The sequence below is a fragment of the Balaenoptera physalus genome, assembly GCF_965194825.1.
Source record: "Balaenoptera physalus genome assembly, chromosome: 10".
Lineage (NCBI taxonomy): Eukaryota > Metazoa > Chordata > Mammalia > Artiodactyla > Balaenopteridae > Balaenoptera > Balaenoptera physalus.
The window spans coordinates 41867863-41883777 of NC_138889.1; the positions used below are offsets into that span (position 1 = coordinate 41867863).

General features: G+C 42.2%; 1 long non-coding RNA gene and 2 pseudogenes across 3 annotated transcripts in view; all 3 read left to right on the forward strand.

The window, feature by feature from the left end:
- Positions 1-15915, forward strand: part of LOC309636721 — a 939587-nt gene that overhangs the window by 327787 nt on the left and 595885 nt on the right. The window lies entirely within an intron of this gene.
- Positions 2023-3588, forward strand: LOC309668027 (lysine-specific demethylase 4D pseudogene; annotated as a pseudogene). The gene has a single exon. The product of its transcript is annotated as a lysine-specific demethylase 4D pseudogene (transcript).
- On the forward strand, positions 14290-15844 carry LOC309668018 (lysine-specific demethylase 4D pseudogene; annotated as a pseudogene). Its single transcript has one exon. The product of its transcript is annotated as a lysine-specific demethylase 4D pseudogene (transcript).

The window sequence follows — 15915 nt, forward strand, 5'->3', positions numbered from 1 at the left end:
ATGCTTTTTTGGTACCTATAAGATGATGATATTTTTCATTTACTTTGTTAATATTCTGAATTTTATCATTAAATTTTCCAATGTTCAATCATCCTTGCATTCTATTTGGTCAGGATGTATTATTCTTTTACTATCTTGCTGCATTTCATTGGATAACATTCCATTTTATGCTTTCCTCTATGCTTATAAACAAAAATGGCCTGTAGCTTTATTTTTTATTGTCCTTTTTTCGTTTGGCTATCAGAGAGCAGAATAGCCTCATCTGAGTAGCTTTCCAACTTTTTCTATACTCGGAAGCAATTTGCACAATAAGAGTTAACTGTTTCTTGAAAGTTTTCTAGATTCACATGCAAAATGATGTGTCTCTTGGACTTTCAGGGGTCATATCTTGAACCAGCCTCTTATACTTGGGTGTTATTCAAGCTTTCTGGTGTTTCTTGCATCCATTTTGGATATGTTTCCTCTCCAGACATTTATTCTTTTCTCTTATCTTTTGAAAATGTTGCTGTCAAGTTTCTCCTAAGATTCTCTTTCGAGATTTTAAAAATTCTTTTGTGCACTATTTCATTCCTAGTGGTTTATTTTCCCCTTCTTTCTTATGCTCGGTTATGCCCATGGTGTATTGCTATCATTAATTTCTTCCAAGAATATTTTTGGTCATCAGTGCTCTGTCTCGTATGTGTTTTCTTTCGTTAATTTTGTCTTTATTCTTTGTTACTTTTTTACTCCTACCCCTTCTTTCTCTTCTTCTATTTTATAGCTTCTTCAATTGAATGTTTAGTTCATATATTTTCAATCACCCTTCTTTTTCCTTTTGGTACAATGAAAGATATCATTCTGTTTTAATGCTTTTCACCCTAAACTATAATTTTAAATTTATCTAAATAATTTAAATACATTAAAACAAATTTATTTCACAGAAATTTGTGAAAATCATCATAACGTGATGAATTATGTCAATGAGCCATTCTGATGGGTGTGTAACCAGCACCTGGGTTCAGAATAGAATATTCACATTAATCTAGACACTTCCTCACACCCCCACTCACAACCTCTCTCTTTCACAAAGGTAACCACTACTCTGACTTCTAACATAGATTACATTGGTACCAAAAAATATCATCATCTTATAGGTACCTTTTTATCTTTATCTAAATGGAAGCATAGAATAGGTATTCTTTTGAGTCCAGATAATTTTGCTCAGTATTATGTTTATAGAATTATTCTTATATTTTCATGTAGTTCTTGTTTATCTTCATTTCTGTATTATATTCCATTGTATGAATATACTACAATGTACTTATCCATTCTAATGTTGACTGGAATTTGAGTTGTTCCCAGTGTTTGGCTTCTGAAATCATGTTGTTCTGAACACTCTTGGACTTGACTTTCATTGCACAGACATACACATATCCTAGGCATGAATCATAGCACATGGGTAAGTTCAATTTTAGTGGATACTGTCCAAATAGTTATTCAAAGTGAATGGAACGATTTCCATTCTCCTTACTAGAGTACAAGAATTTCCATTGTTCACAACAACACCATTTCTTGTATTGTCAATCTTATGAAATTTTACCCTTTATTTGAATATGCAATTATAGTCCATGGTGGTGTTTTCTTTGTAGTTCCCGAGTAAATATTTCCAAACATTAGTTTTCAACCTGTCTCTATTCTTTTTTTTTTTAGGTTTTTTGTTCAATACTGCCCTGAAGACACTACATTTGGGATACCCAGCCAGGGCTGGGTGTTTCACTAGATCTCAAGAGGACAGAGCCAAGTGTCAACCAAGGACATCAGACACTTGCAGGCTCAGCCAGCACCAGTCCTGAGCAAGGCTTCTGCCCAGCGTGGAGTCCCCTGGAGAATCAGCAAGCCTAAGAAATATTATCAACTCATTGCATTAAAGTCTACTGGGGGTTCCTGCTGATATACTCCAACCCATTTTTGAAAAAGTACTGTTTCCCAGCATCTTCACCTATCCAGAACATAAATCAAAACTTGGGAGTTTCCTGCTTATTAATGAAAGCTATGACGTCTAAGTCCAACTGGGCCCAGAACCCAAGTTGTAGAATAATGGTATTTCATCCAACCAAAGAAGAGTTTAATGATTTCGATAAATACATTGCTTATATGGAATCCCAAGGTGCACACCGAGCAGGCGTGGCGAAGATCATTCCACCCAAGGACTGGAAAGCCAGACAGACCTATGATGATATCAATGACATCTTAATAGCCGCTCCCCTCCAGCAGGTGACTTCTGGGCAGGCAGGTGTGTTTACTCAATACCACAAAAAGAAGAAAGCCATGACCGTGGGTGAGTACCACCACTTAGCAAAGAGTGAAAAATACCGGACTCCAGCACACTTTGATTTTAAGGAGCTGGAGCGAAAATATTGGAAAACACGCCTCTACGATTCACCAGTATATGGTGCGGACGTCAGTGGCTCCTTATTCGATCAAAACACGGAGCAGTGGAACCTTGGACACCTGGGAACCCTTCAGGACCTGCTGGAGCAGGAGTGCGGAGTGGTCATCGAAGGCGTCAACACCCCCTACCTGTACTTCGGCATGTGGAAGACCGCCTTCGCCTGGCACACGGAGGACATGGACCTTTACAGCATCAACTACCTGCACTTCGGGGAGCCCAAGACTTGGTACGCGGTGCCCCCGGAGCACGGCCGGCGCCTGGAACGCCTGGCCAGGCAGCTTTTCCCGGGCAGCGCGCGGGGCTGTGAGGCCTTCCTGCGGCACAAGGTGGCTCTCATCTCGCCCACGGTCCTCAAGGACAACGGCATCCCCTTCGATCGGATCACTCAGGAGGCTGGAGAGTTCATCGTGACCTTTCCCTATGGCTACCACTCTGGCTTCAACCATGGCTTCAACTGCGCGGAAGCCATCAATTTCGCCTGCCCGCGCTGGATCGATTATGGCAAAGTGGCCTCGCAGTGCAGCTGCGGGGAGGCCCGGGTCGCCTTCTCCATGGACGCCTTCGTGCGCATCCTGCAACCGGAGCGCTACGAGCTGTGGAAAGGCGGGCAGGACCGGATCGTGGTGGACCACACGCAGCCCACGGCGCCGGACAGCCAGGTCCTGAACGCCTGGAGGGAGGTCCGCGCGTCCCTGGGAGCCGCTCTCGCCACGAGGCACCACCTGCCCCGCCGCGCTCTGCGCCCCCGTAGGGCTGTAGCCGCGGGCGGTGGGACCCGCCACCGAGTCCCTGTGCGTGCTGTGTGCCGGCGCCCCTCGCCGGCCCGGGGTTCTTGCTCTGCCGCCCAGTTCAGGGACGCGGCCACCAGCACCTCCGCGGAGCCCGGCCCGACCCAGCCGCCGACCCCAGGTCCATCCGCCCCGGATCGCCACCCAGCTGGAAGATGTGGCCCTCGTCGTCGTCCTTGGGAACAGGGCACTCAGGAACCAGCTGCTCCCCCCAGGGCTAAGAGGAGGCTTTCGGTAGACACAGCTCAGGACCCAGAGGCTCAGCCCCTGCCTGTGGATGCACCCTCGCCGGACAGCGCCGCCCCGCTCAGCCCTGGGCTCCAGCATCCCGCCACGGCTTCTGGCTGTGGTTGTGGCCCTGTCCCCTAAGCCCAGGGGATGCCTTTCTACCCCACTGCTCTTGCGTGGGGATCCTTTGAGACGGGTCATATTTCCATTTCAGAGCTTTGGGTATTTGCAGGTCACTAGCCTTGCGTGAGAGTGCCTCCTGTGCTGCCGCTGGACGTGCTGGGTCCGTGGTGTTTACCAAATTCTCCAAAGTTTGTTCTTCCTTCCAGATCCTGGAATCGTTGGACACTGCTAACTCCTGTGTCACAAACTGAGGTTTCATGCACTGGACACTCTAGTATCTCTGGGAACTAGGTCCTGCTGAGGTCGCCAGAGCCCAATCTACCTCACACTCCCATCCTGTGGGCCAGCTCTGGATGCTGCTGAACTTCTAAAGAACCCTGGGCTTTGATTACTCTCCAGTCTCTCTCCTTTTCCTCTTCCCCCTTCCCTTCCCGCTTTTCTTGCCAAACTAGGCCCTTTTGACCAATTAGGTCAGTAGAGACTAAGATAATAATTGATAATCTCTCCGAGTCTTTGATGTATTAAAATGTGTTCTCTGCCAGTATGGTAACCAGAATCTTAAAATCTGAGTTTATTAAATATATTAAAGGTAACCAGAATGTTAAAATCTGACTTTATTTTTTGTGTTGTTCAGTCAGTCAACTGAGAGGTGGTCGTTTTTCCTGCACTTTTCTTAATAATTATATCAAAACATTTCAAGCAAAACTTATTTTTATGAGCTTGTTCCCTTGAGTGATGTTGGTGAGTGAGTTTGGGGTTGATGTTGGGTTCCAGCTGGCTGGCTGGGTTGGGGGATTTGATTTGCAGCCCTATCTGAAGGATGACTTGGTGGAAATCACCTGGCACTTGGCTGATCCAAGTTGCTAGGAGAGATGAGCAAACAGAGGACAAAATGTGACAGCATGTGAAAATCTTCTCTGCAAGTCTCCACTGCCTTCTCAATGCTGTATGCATATTTCACATGGTTAAGTAATTGATACATCCCAATAAACCAATCCACAAATAAAGGAACAAGACAATTTCAAGTGGGCATATGTTCTGTGAAGAGATTAAAGGGGATGGGATGCTAGTGCAGAATGGGCAGTGTGGTTCCGGTGGTCAGGTAATACTTCATAGAGCAGGAGACCTTTCTGAGTCCCAAATGACAAGAAGGAAGGTCCAGAGCTGATTTCCACTTGGATGAAACAGCAAGTGTAACAGCCCTAACATAGAGCTTGGTGTTTTTGTGTGCATAGAGAGGAAGCTCATTTGTGTCTCGGGCACTGAGAAGGGAGAGGCAGGATCAAGGGTATGCAAGACCTTGTAGCTCATGTTAAATATTTGAGTTTTTTTCAACTTGAAATGAGAAGGCATTGGAAGTTTAAAACAGCACTTGACATGATATACTTTACATATTTAACTAATCACCTTAATTGTTCTGTGGACCCCTTGGGGGCAGGAGAAGTAGTTAGAACATCTAAGTAATGCAGGTGAGAATTGATGGTTACTGACTTAGGCCATAGCGTTGAAGATGCACAGAAGTGGCCAAACTCAGAATAAATTCTGGAAATTGAAAATGATAGTTTGGATGCAGAAGGAAACATTTCAGAGAATGAAACCACATCTCTCTTCCCTCCAGCTCTCCCCTACAGAAGTTCAGTAAGATTCTGGAATTTGAAGCACCATGTAAAATTAAAGGCATGAGTAACGAAAAAGTTAGGCTTGTTTGAAGTTCTGATAGAGGAGTAGCAAAAGCCCATATCTCATCCCTATCACCATGCAGCTAGGCAACTGTGTGGTAGTATATTCTGTGGAAAACTGAAGCTGAGAGACTGAACTCAGATTCCTCAGTGGAGGATGGCAGTGACATGCTTGGCTGGAAAGATTATTAAGCCCTGTATTGAGATGGTGGAACCACATGATGGAAGCAGACTGGAATTACTTGGAAGGCAAAAGCCCTGGAGAGCAACTGGACCATAGTAGATCTCATATAAGCAAGGAGTAAACTTTCATGTGATAAGTAACTGAGATCTTGAGGGCTTTTGCTCCTTTCATTTAGGTCAGTTGTTGATATGGCAGTGCAGACAAATAAGGGAACTCTGAAAAATCTCTATGAAGACAGTAGCCTGGCTCATATTGCTATTTTAAATTTTAGAATCTGAAATTTTCCTTGTTATATTTCAGGGATATCACAATCTCTTCCTGGCAGAAACACGCTCTAAATAGCCTAGGATAACAAAATTGGGGGTTTTGAAGGCCAAGAGACAAAAATAAACTTCAGAAAATATTTCTTCCACTATACTCCTTATGTTTTCACTCACTTTTATACTTGAAACAAAATTTCCTTTGCCCAATAAAGAGAAGCAATATTAAAAATACAGTTTAGTTTTACCAGTATACTGGTTCCTAAATTAGTCTTCTTGACCTAAGTAGGCATTTCTCAAAAGAATATATACAAATGGCCAACAGACCCATGAAAAGATGCTCAACATCGCTAATTATTAGAGAAATGCAAATCAAAACCACAAAGAGGTATCACCTCACACCTGTCAGAATGGCCATCATCAAAAAGTCTACAAATAATAAATGCTGGAGAGGGTGTGGATGAAAGGGAACCCTCTTACACTTTCGGTGGGAATGCAAATTGGTTCAGCCACTATGGAAAACTGTATGGAGGTTGCTTTAAAAAACTAAAAGTAGAGCTACCCTATGATCCAACAATCCCATTCCTAGGCGTATATCCGGAAAAGACGAAAACTCTAATTCGAAAAGATACATGCACCCCAGTGTTCACAGCAGCCCTATTTACAATAGCCAAGACATGGAAACAAACCAAGTGCCCATCAACAGATGATTGGTTTAAGAAGAAGTGGTATATACATACCGTAGAATATTACTCAGCCACAAAAAGATGAAATATTGCCACTTGCAGCAGCATAGATGGACCTAGAGAATATCATACTAATTGAAGGAAGTAAGACAGAAAAAGACAAATATATCACTTATATGTGTAATCTAAAAAACAATACAAGTGAATCTATATACAAAACAGAAACAGAGTCACAGACATAGAAAACAAACTTGTGGTTAGCTAAGGGGAAAGGGAGCAGGGGAGGGATAAATTAGGGGTATGGGATTAACAGATACACACGACTGTACAGAAAACAGATAAGCAACAAAGATTTGCACAAAAAAACAAAACAAACAAAAACAAATCAAAAAAACCCCAAGGATTTGCAATATAGCACAGGGAACTGTATTCAATTTCTTGTAATAACCTATTATGAAAAGTAATCTGAAAAAATATGTATATAACAATCACTATTCTGTACACCTGCGACTAACACAATATTGCAAATCAACTATACTTCCATTAAAAAAAAATTAGTCTTCTTGAAAGGATCAGGAGCTGGGTGTGGTAATGAAGGGGGTTCATCAAGCAATTGTATTGAAAATTCTATTTTATTTCAAGTCAACTGACACACTCAATTTGGATACTCAGAATCTGGACCACTCTTCTCAAGAAATGATGCCCAGATCCAGCTGTTCTTCCATGTCCAGTAAGTTGTTGCTATACTTAATCTTGGAAAAGCAAGGGATATTAACAATGACAATTACATAAAAGCAAGGATAGAGCCACCTTTGTTCTCACTGCCACTATCTACCCTAGGCCTCTCTCCACTTCTGAGAAACAACAATCACGAGTCTAGTGTACATTCATCAAGTTTGTAGACAAAAGGCTACGAATCCGAAAGTAGTATGTTGTGTGGTTTTAACAACTTACCCCCACCATCACCTTTTTAAAAAGTCAATATTACAGTTACAAGATCTAAAGACTTTCTTGTCTATATTCCCTAGTTAGTTCAGCAAAGTCCACTAGATCTGGGTAATTTATTTTATTTTCGTTCTGCTGCTGATTGACAATAGGGTTATTTCCAAATCTTTATTCTTTCAAACAATGCTTTACAGAACAGCTTTCTATATAGGATTACTGGGTTATGTTTATGTTCACTTTTAACTTTTTAGGAAAAGCCAGCTTGCCCTCCAATTTCCACCTCTATTGACAGTGTGGGAGAGTTCTGCTTTCTCCATATCTTGACCCACTTTTTTATATTGTCAGACCTAATCAAAATGGGCAGAGAGCAGCTTCTCTGATTGCTAGTGATCCTGCACATCTTCTTGTATTTATTGGCCATTTGGATTTCCTCTTTTCTGAATTACCTACTCTAAAGCTCTGCCTACTTTTTTTGGTTTGACTATTTTTTGTTGTTGTTATGTAGAAGTTATATGATATTCAGGATTCTAATTCACTGTCTATTTCATGTATGATGACAAACTTCTCCTAGACTGTAAATTCTTTTAATTTTTTACGTCATAGTATTAATCAGGGTTCTTCAGAGTAATAGAACCGATAGGAGATATATGTATAGCTCTTATTAGAGGAACTCATTCATTTGGTTATGGAGGCTGAGGAATCCCACGATCTGTCAGGTAGGCCGTCTGCAAGATGGAGAACGGGGAATATGGTTGAGTCTGGGTTCGAAAGCCTGGGAACCTGGAGTGCCCATGTTAGATGTCCCAAAGCAAGGGAAGACGGATGCGTCTGCTCAGGCAGAGAGAGTAAATTCACCCCTACTCTGCTCTTTTGTTGAATTTGGGCTCTCAGTGGTTTGAGTGATCCCACCTGCAGTGGTGAAGGTGCTCTTTACTCAGTCTACTGATGCAAGTGCTAATCTCTTCCCGGAAGAGCCATGCAGAACACACAGAAGTGATGCTTTACCAGCTATCTGGGCATCTCTTAGCCCAGTCTACATGTGAAATTAACCATCACAGTCATTAGTTTGGAATCATTTAAATATATCAGACGTTCCCATCATGGTGCTTTTGGTTCTTTAAGCCATTGTTCCACCCTGATTTCATAAAGACCTTCTTCAATATTTTCTCTTAAAATTCTGTGTTTTATCCATCTGTAATGCACCTCAAATTTATTTATGTAAGTGGTATGAGGTCAAGCTCCAATCCCACCCACCCCCCAAAATAGTGCCAATGCCACTACCACATATTGAATAGCCCATCCTTCCCCATTGGTTTGCTACGCTACCTCCATCATAGGCAGACTCCCACATATCCATGTGTCTGTGTCTGGCCTCTCTATTCTGTATGCAGATACATTTGTCCATTGCAGCTCAAATACCACAGTTCGGTAGAGGAGAAATCACCCCGCTTTGTTCTTCTTTTAAGGAAACATCTTGGAGATTCTTGTTTGAATACTTCCCTACTTACTAGATCTGTCACCTTGAGCAAGTTTCTTAATATCTCCTTGATGCGGTTTCCTCATATGAGAAATAGGGTTCATAGGATTTCCCTTATATGGTCATTATGAAGATAAAGCATAAATAAATTATTCTATGCACAGTGCATTGAACAGTGTCTGGCATTAAATAGTCACCATATAATACCTATTTTTAATAATATTTGTTCTGTTAGAGGTACAGAGAAACTTCTGTGGATCAAAAACAATGAAAAATAGATTGAAAAGACAAATCAAAGAGTGAGAACAGATATCGCATTACTCATACCCAGTGAAGAAGTAATAAGCAGAACATATAACTACTACCAAGACAGACAGCCCAGCAGAAAAATGGACAAAACACTTGATGAGGCACTTCCTGAAGGGGCACCTCCAATCAGCCAATAATCATCAGAAAATTGGTTCACTCCTATTAGGAACCAAGTAAATGCAAATCATTATGAGGTACCCCTGTTCCCTCACCTGATCGGCGAAAACTAAAAAGGCAGAAAATCACCAAAGTTCTGCAAAAGTGAGGGGCGATGAACACCCTTGCACGCAGCTAGTGCGTAAACTGGTAAAATGTGTGGAAAACATCTGGCAACTTGCAGTTTACATATTCTATGGCCAGTATAGGCGTCAGGGAAGTTCCAGAGCAACGCTGTTTGTAAGAGGCCAAAAGTGGAAACAACCCAAAGCCCCATCTACAATAGAAAGTTTATATGGTTGAATACTTTACAGCCCTGAAACAGAAAAGTCCAGCTGCATGCAACGGCGTAAATGATGAAAAAATACACCAAAAATACACTAAAGTACATAAATACATTTGTGTTTCTTCAAGGTTATATGAAGTTTTCAAAAATGGACAGAGTTTTAATTTTATAATGTTTACCAAAATTACTACGTGAATAGTTAGGATAAGGTTAGTGTAGGAGGCAGAAGGGGCTGTAATCTGGGAAAAAGAGCACAAGTCAGGCAGCCAGGTGCCTGGCAATGTTGCATTTCTTGACCTGGGTAGTGGCTCCACTTCTTTTCACTCTATAGTTATTTGTTGAACTGTACATATATGCTTTACAGATTTCTGTGAACACTTTATATTTCATAATTTAAAATATTTTAAAAAGTGCTCTAAAAAATTGTCACATAGTGGTTCATAGAATCATTTGGTTTATAGTGTGTTGTATTGTAGACTGTTTCCAAGACTCAGATTATGTTTCTAATCTTTTTCATTCTAATATTGTTTATTGATGCCTTCTCCTGTTTATTTATTATTTACCATATTATATTTAGTAATACCTAATTTTGGACAGTTTTAGACTTACAAAACATTGAGCACGTGGATCAGGGAGTATTGACCCGACCCCACTCACATGTCCCCCTATTAGTAACATCTTAATTCCCATGGTATATTGATTACAATTAGTGAACCAATGTCAATATGTTATTGTCTACTAAAGCCTATCATTGGTTCAGATTTCCTTACCTTTTACCCAACGTCCTTTTTCTGTTCCAAGATCTCATCTAAAATGTCAAATTACATTTAGTTTTCATGTCTCCTTAGGTTTCTCTTGGCTGTAACAGATTCTCAGGCTTTCCTCGTTTTTGACCAAAAGTTTGTATAGAAATCTGACAGTTTGGGGGAATACTGGTCAGGTATATTGTAGGATGCCCCTCTATTGGAATTTGATGCTTTTCTTATGATTATCTTGGGTTTCTGTATTTTTTTTGGAGGAGGATTACTGGGGGAATTTTATCACATTTCAATCACATCATATCAAGGACCTATACTATCAAAGTAATTTATGACTTTTTTTTTTTTTTGGCCACGTCTTGCAGTTTGTGGGTTCTTAGTTCCCTGGCCAGGGATCGAACCTGGGCCCTAGGCAGTGAAAGCGCGGAGTCCTAACCCCTGGACTGCTGGGGAATTCCCAGTTTATGACTCTTAATGTTGACCTGGTTAAAATGGTGTTTGGCAGGGCCCTCCTCTATAAAATCACTGCCCCTCCCCGACTCCCATCCCCACTTGCCACTCTGCTCCTGCTTCCCACGCTAAGGGAGCACCACTTCCTTTAGCAGGGAGGACTAGATAATTTATTAACCAGTTCTTTCTTTATTTTATTTTTTACGTAACAGACTTCTAGTTTATTAATCATTTATATTTTTGTATATGGTTGTTTCCCTTTTGTTTTTTGAATTGTTCTATCTTTTTTTTTCTTTCAAATAATTCTGAGGTATTTTGGTTTAGTTTTTACTAACTACTTGCATACAACATAAAAATCAATAGATTTTTAGCTATTCTATGGATATTGTTGTAGATGTTACATGGATATTCATTTTTAAATGAATATGGTTGTGTTCAGTTTTTTGATTATTGACTTTCAATTTTATTTCATGATTGAAATAAAAGATTGATCATGATGGTACTCAATATGTTGATTCTATGGAATTTTTATTGAGATTTATTATGTGGTCTTACAGTGGTAAATATTTGTAAATGATTACATGTGTTGAAAAAAATTTTGCTATGTGGTTGCTGCAGGTAATATAATCAAAGTTGTTAAATTTTTGTTTAAACTTTTATAACATTAAATTTTCTTCTGTCCTCATCTATCAGTTTCTGAGAGAACGGTGTTTGAAAAAAAAAATCTCCCACCATGATTGCAAATATGTCACTTTTACTAATAATTCTCAGTCTTTGTGTTCTATGTCTCAGTGCTGTGTGTCTAGGTGCATAAAGTGCATCACTGTAATCTTTCCCGTGAGTTTTTCTTTTTGATAACTATAAGCTGTTCTTCTTCTACCTTATAAATACATTCGACATTAATTGCTTCTAGACCAAGTTTCTTTTGTTTAATATTTGCTTGGTTTGACTTTCCCACTCCTTTTATTTTCAACCTCTTAGCTCGCTGTAAGATTGGTTTAAAAAATCAAAAGGGCGCAGACAAAGTGGGCTGACCAAGCAGAGCAATTACCGATGATTGGTGCCGATCAAATTATACCTTTGCCCAGGTAGAAAGCCAGAGCCATCAGGACATGGGTCTGCATTTGGAGGCCAGCTGCCCAGAGAACACTGTCTCTCTGGGTCCTTGAATATCTCCAACTGGAATCCAGATTTTGTTGGCAGAAGGTAGGTCACTTTATTTCTGTAATTTGTGCTTATGAGCAAAAGAGTTATTTTTCTACCAGAAGTTTTAAAAAAATGACACTATTTATGCATAGAGTGAGAGAGAGAGAGAGCGAGAGAGAGGGAACTATACATTGGGATATCCTTTCCTTGAGTCTTTATTTTTAAACTTTTTTCCAACTTGTGAAGTTAATTTTTTTCTTAATATTTTCTTGGGAAAAATCACAAAGATTTGCAGGAAAAAGCACCTCATTGAGTGAACTGCGATCTAATGGGAATGAGAGGGTTTCTAGAACTGGGTAAGGAGTGTGTCAATTGGAAGGGACTTGAAAATTATGTGGGATCAAATTAGAGATTTTGATTGGATATGAGGGTATTCGAATTGGGGTGGTACTGATTGAATTGAAATTGCTGTGGGACATATATAGTCAGACTTTGAGCACAGCCTGTTTCATTCAGAGGCTGAAACCTTCAAGGAAACCATTTTCTGGGTCCTAGTGTATCATCATTTGGAATTAAGATTTTAGACTAGCAGAAGGCAAGCACTTTTTTGGCCTTTTTTTTTTTTTTTTTTTTTTCCTTTAAAGCAAAAAGATGAAAAGGATGACATTTTATATCAGAAAGTAACTTTTTTTCCCTGGTAAAGTTCTCATTTATTTATGCATTTAAAGTACAAGCATTGCATGCATATCATTTTTATATTTCTTCATTGGGGCCATGTATTTCTGTTATTAAAGCAATTAAAACCTTTTTACTCTTTTTTTTTTTTTTAAGATATATTCTCTTTATTATAGTTACTCATCACTATCATATGTGCCTTCTGGGTCACTTTGGTAGTTCATGTTACATTTTTCCACATGTAAATTATTTTTATCATTTTACATGATGGAGAAGATAACACACAGATGTGAATCCATTCAGAAAAATAATTCATAATGCACAGATTATAAGAGCAGACAGAATTGAAATTAAAATTCCTTATACAATACAGATACAGATTTCCTTTTTTTTTTTTTTATTGGGGTATAATTGCTTTACAATGGTGTGTTAGTTTCTGCTTTATAACAAAGTGAATCAGTTATACATATACATATGTCCCCATATCTCTTCCCTCTTGCATCTCCCTCCCTCCCACCCTCCCTATCCCACCCCTCTAGGTGGTCACAAAGCACCGAGCTGATCTCCCTGTGCTATGCGGCTGCTGCCCACAAGCTATCTACTTTACGTTTGGTAGCGTATATATGTCTGTGCCACTCTCTCACTTTGTCACAGCTTACCGTTCCCTTTCCCCGTGTCCTCAAGTCCATTCTCTAGTAGGTCTGCATCTTTATTCCCATCTTGCCCCTAGGTTCTTCATGACCTTTTTTTTTTTTTTAGATTCCATATATATGTGTTAGCATACGGTATTTGTTTTTCTCTTTCTGACTTACTTCACTCAGTATGACAGTCTCTAGGTCCATCCACCTCAGTACAAATCACTCAGTTTCATTCCTTTTTATGGCTGAGTAATATTCCATTGTATATATGTACCACTTCTCCCGTAACCATTCAACCATCGCTGGACATGTTCGTTGTTTCCATATATTATCCATTGTGAATAATACCTCAGAGAATGAGGGAGGGCAGATATCTCCTTCATATTCTGTTTTTATTTCCTTTGGATATATACCCAGAAGTGAGACTGCAGCATCATATGTTGCTTATACTTAAAATTTTTGAGGAACTGCCATACTGTTTTCCATAGTATGCACCATAGCTGCACCAGTTTATATGCCTACCAAAAGAGTGTACTTTTTGCCCTTAAATTCAAACTTTGAAATTAAGACTGCTATACAATTTTCTTTAACTTGATGTTAAATTAGTTTGTTTTGTCATCCACTTATTTTCAATATTTTGTACTTTCTGTAGGTTTGGCTTGGAAACTTCCATGAAGAGACTTTCTGCTACAGTGAGGTGAGAAGCCACCCATGTACTCAAGCCTGGGAATCTGGAGAGGCCTCAGGCACTTATATCCCTAATAGAGGAAACTCACAGAGCTGCAGGCTAAGGCAGGACTTGGCTCAGAGAGCCCTCTCCTCTGGGAAATAGTCTATTTTCTTTGGCTGCAAAATGCTGACAAGAGTGGAGTCCTTCTGGTGGATTGACAAGCCTGGAGAAGATACCACCTCGTTTGTTTAAAAGTTCAAGTCTGAGTTCCTGCCTCTCAGATATATCTAAACTTCTTTAAAAATAAAGAAAGTATAGGGAAGGTGTTACTTCCCAGCATTCTCAGGTATCCAAAGCATACCTAAGAAGCTGGGAGTCCCTTGCTTATTCGATTGCTGCCATGCAGTCTAAGCACTTTGGTAGCCAGAACCCAAGTTGGAAGATTATGACCTTCCACCCAACCGTGGAAGAATTTGAAGATTTCAACAAATATATTGTTTACATGGAGTCGCAAGGTGCACACCGAGCTGGCCTAGCCAAAGTAATTCCACCGAAAGGATGGAAAGTCAGACAGATGTACGATGATATCGATGACATCTTAATAGCCGCCCCTCCAGCAGGTGACCACTGGGCAGGCAGGTGTGTTTACTCAACACCACAAAAAGAAGAAAGCCATGACCGTGAGCGAGTATCGCCCTGTAACAAACAGTGAAAAACACCAGACTCCATTCTACTCTGATTTTGAGGATCTGGAGAGAAAATATTGGAAAACATGCCTCTATGATTCACCAGTATATGGTGCGGACGTCGGTGGCTCCTTATTCGATCAAAACACGGAGCAGTGGAACCTTGGACACCTGGGAACCCTTCAGGACCTGCTGGAGCAGGAGTGCGGAGTGGTCATCGAAGGCGTCAACACCCCCTACCTGTACTTCGGCATGTGGAAGACCGCCTTCGCCTGGCACACGGAGGACATGGACCTTTACAGCATCAACTACCTGCACTTCGGGGAGCCCAAGACTTGGTACGCGGTGCCCCCGGAGCACGGCCGGCGCCTGGAACGCCTGGCCAGGCAGCTTTTCCCGGGCAGCGCGCGGGGCTGTGAGGCCTTCCTGCGGCACAAGGTGGCTCTCATCTCGCCCACGGTCCTCAAGGACAACGGCATCCCCTTCGATCGGATCACTCAGGAGGCTGGAGAGTTCATCGTGACCTTTCCCTATGGCTACCACTCTGGCTTCAACCATGGCTTCAACTGCGCGGAAGCCATCAATTTCGCCTCCCCGCGCTGGACCGATTATGGCAAAGTGGCCTCGCAGTGCAGCTGCGGGGAGGCCCGGGTCGCCTTCTCCATGGACGCCTTCGTGCGCATCCTGCAACCGGAGCGCTACGAGCTGTGGAAAGGCGGGCAGGACCGGATCGTGGTGGACCACACGCAGCCCACGGCGCCGGACAGCCAGGTCCTGAACGCCTGGAGGGAGGTCCGCGCGTCCCTGGGAGCCGCTCTCGCCACGAGGCACCACCTGCCCCGCCGCGCTCTGCGCCCCCGTAGGGCTGTAGCCGCGGGCGGTGGGACCCGCCACCGAGTCCCTGTGCGTGCTGTGTGCCGGCGCCCCTCGCCGGCCCGGGGTTCTTGCTCTGCCGCCCAGTTCAGGGACGCGGCCACCAGCACCTCCGCGGAGCCCGGCCCGACCCAGCCGCCGACCCCAGGTCCATCCGCCCCGGATCGCCACCCAGCTGGAAGATGTGGCCCTCGTCGTCGTCCTTGGGAACAGGGCACTCAGGAGCCAGCTGCTCCCCCCAGGGCCAAGAGGAGGCTTTCGGTAGACACAGCTCAGGACCCAGAGGCTCAGCCCCTGCCTGTGGATGCACCCTCGCCGGACAGCGCCGCCCCGCTCAGCCCTGGGCTCCAGCATCCCGCCACGGCTTCTGGCTGTGGTTGTGGCCCTGTCCCCTAAGCCCAGGGGATGCCTTTCTACCCCACTGCTCTTGCATGGGGATCCTTTGAGACTGGTCATATTTCCATTTC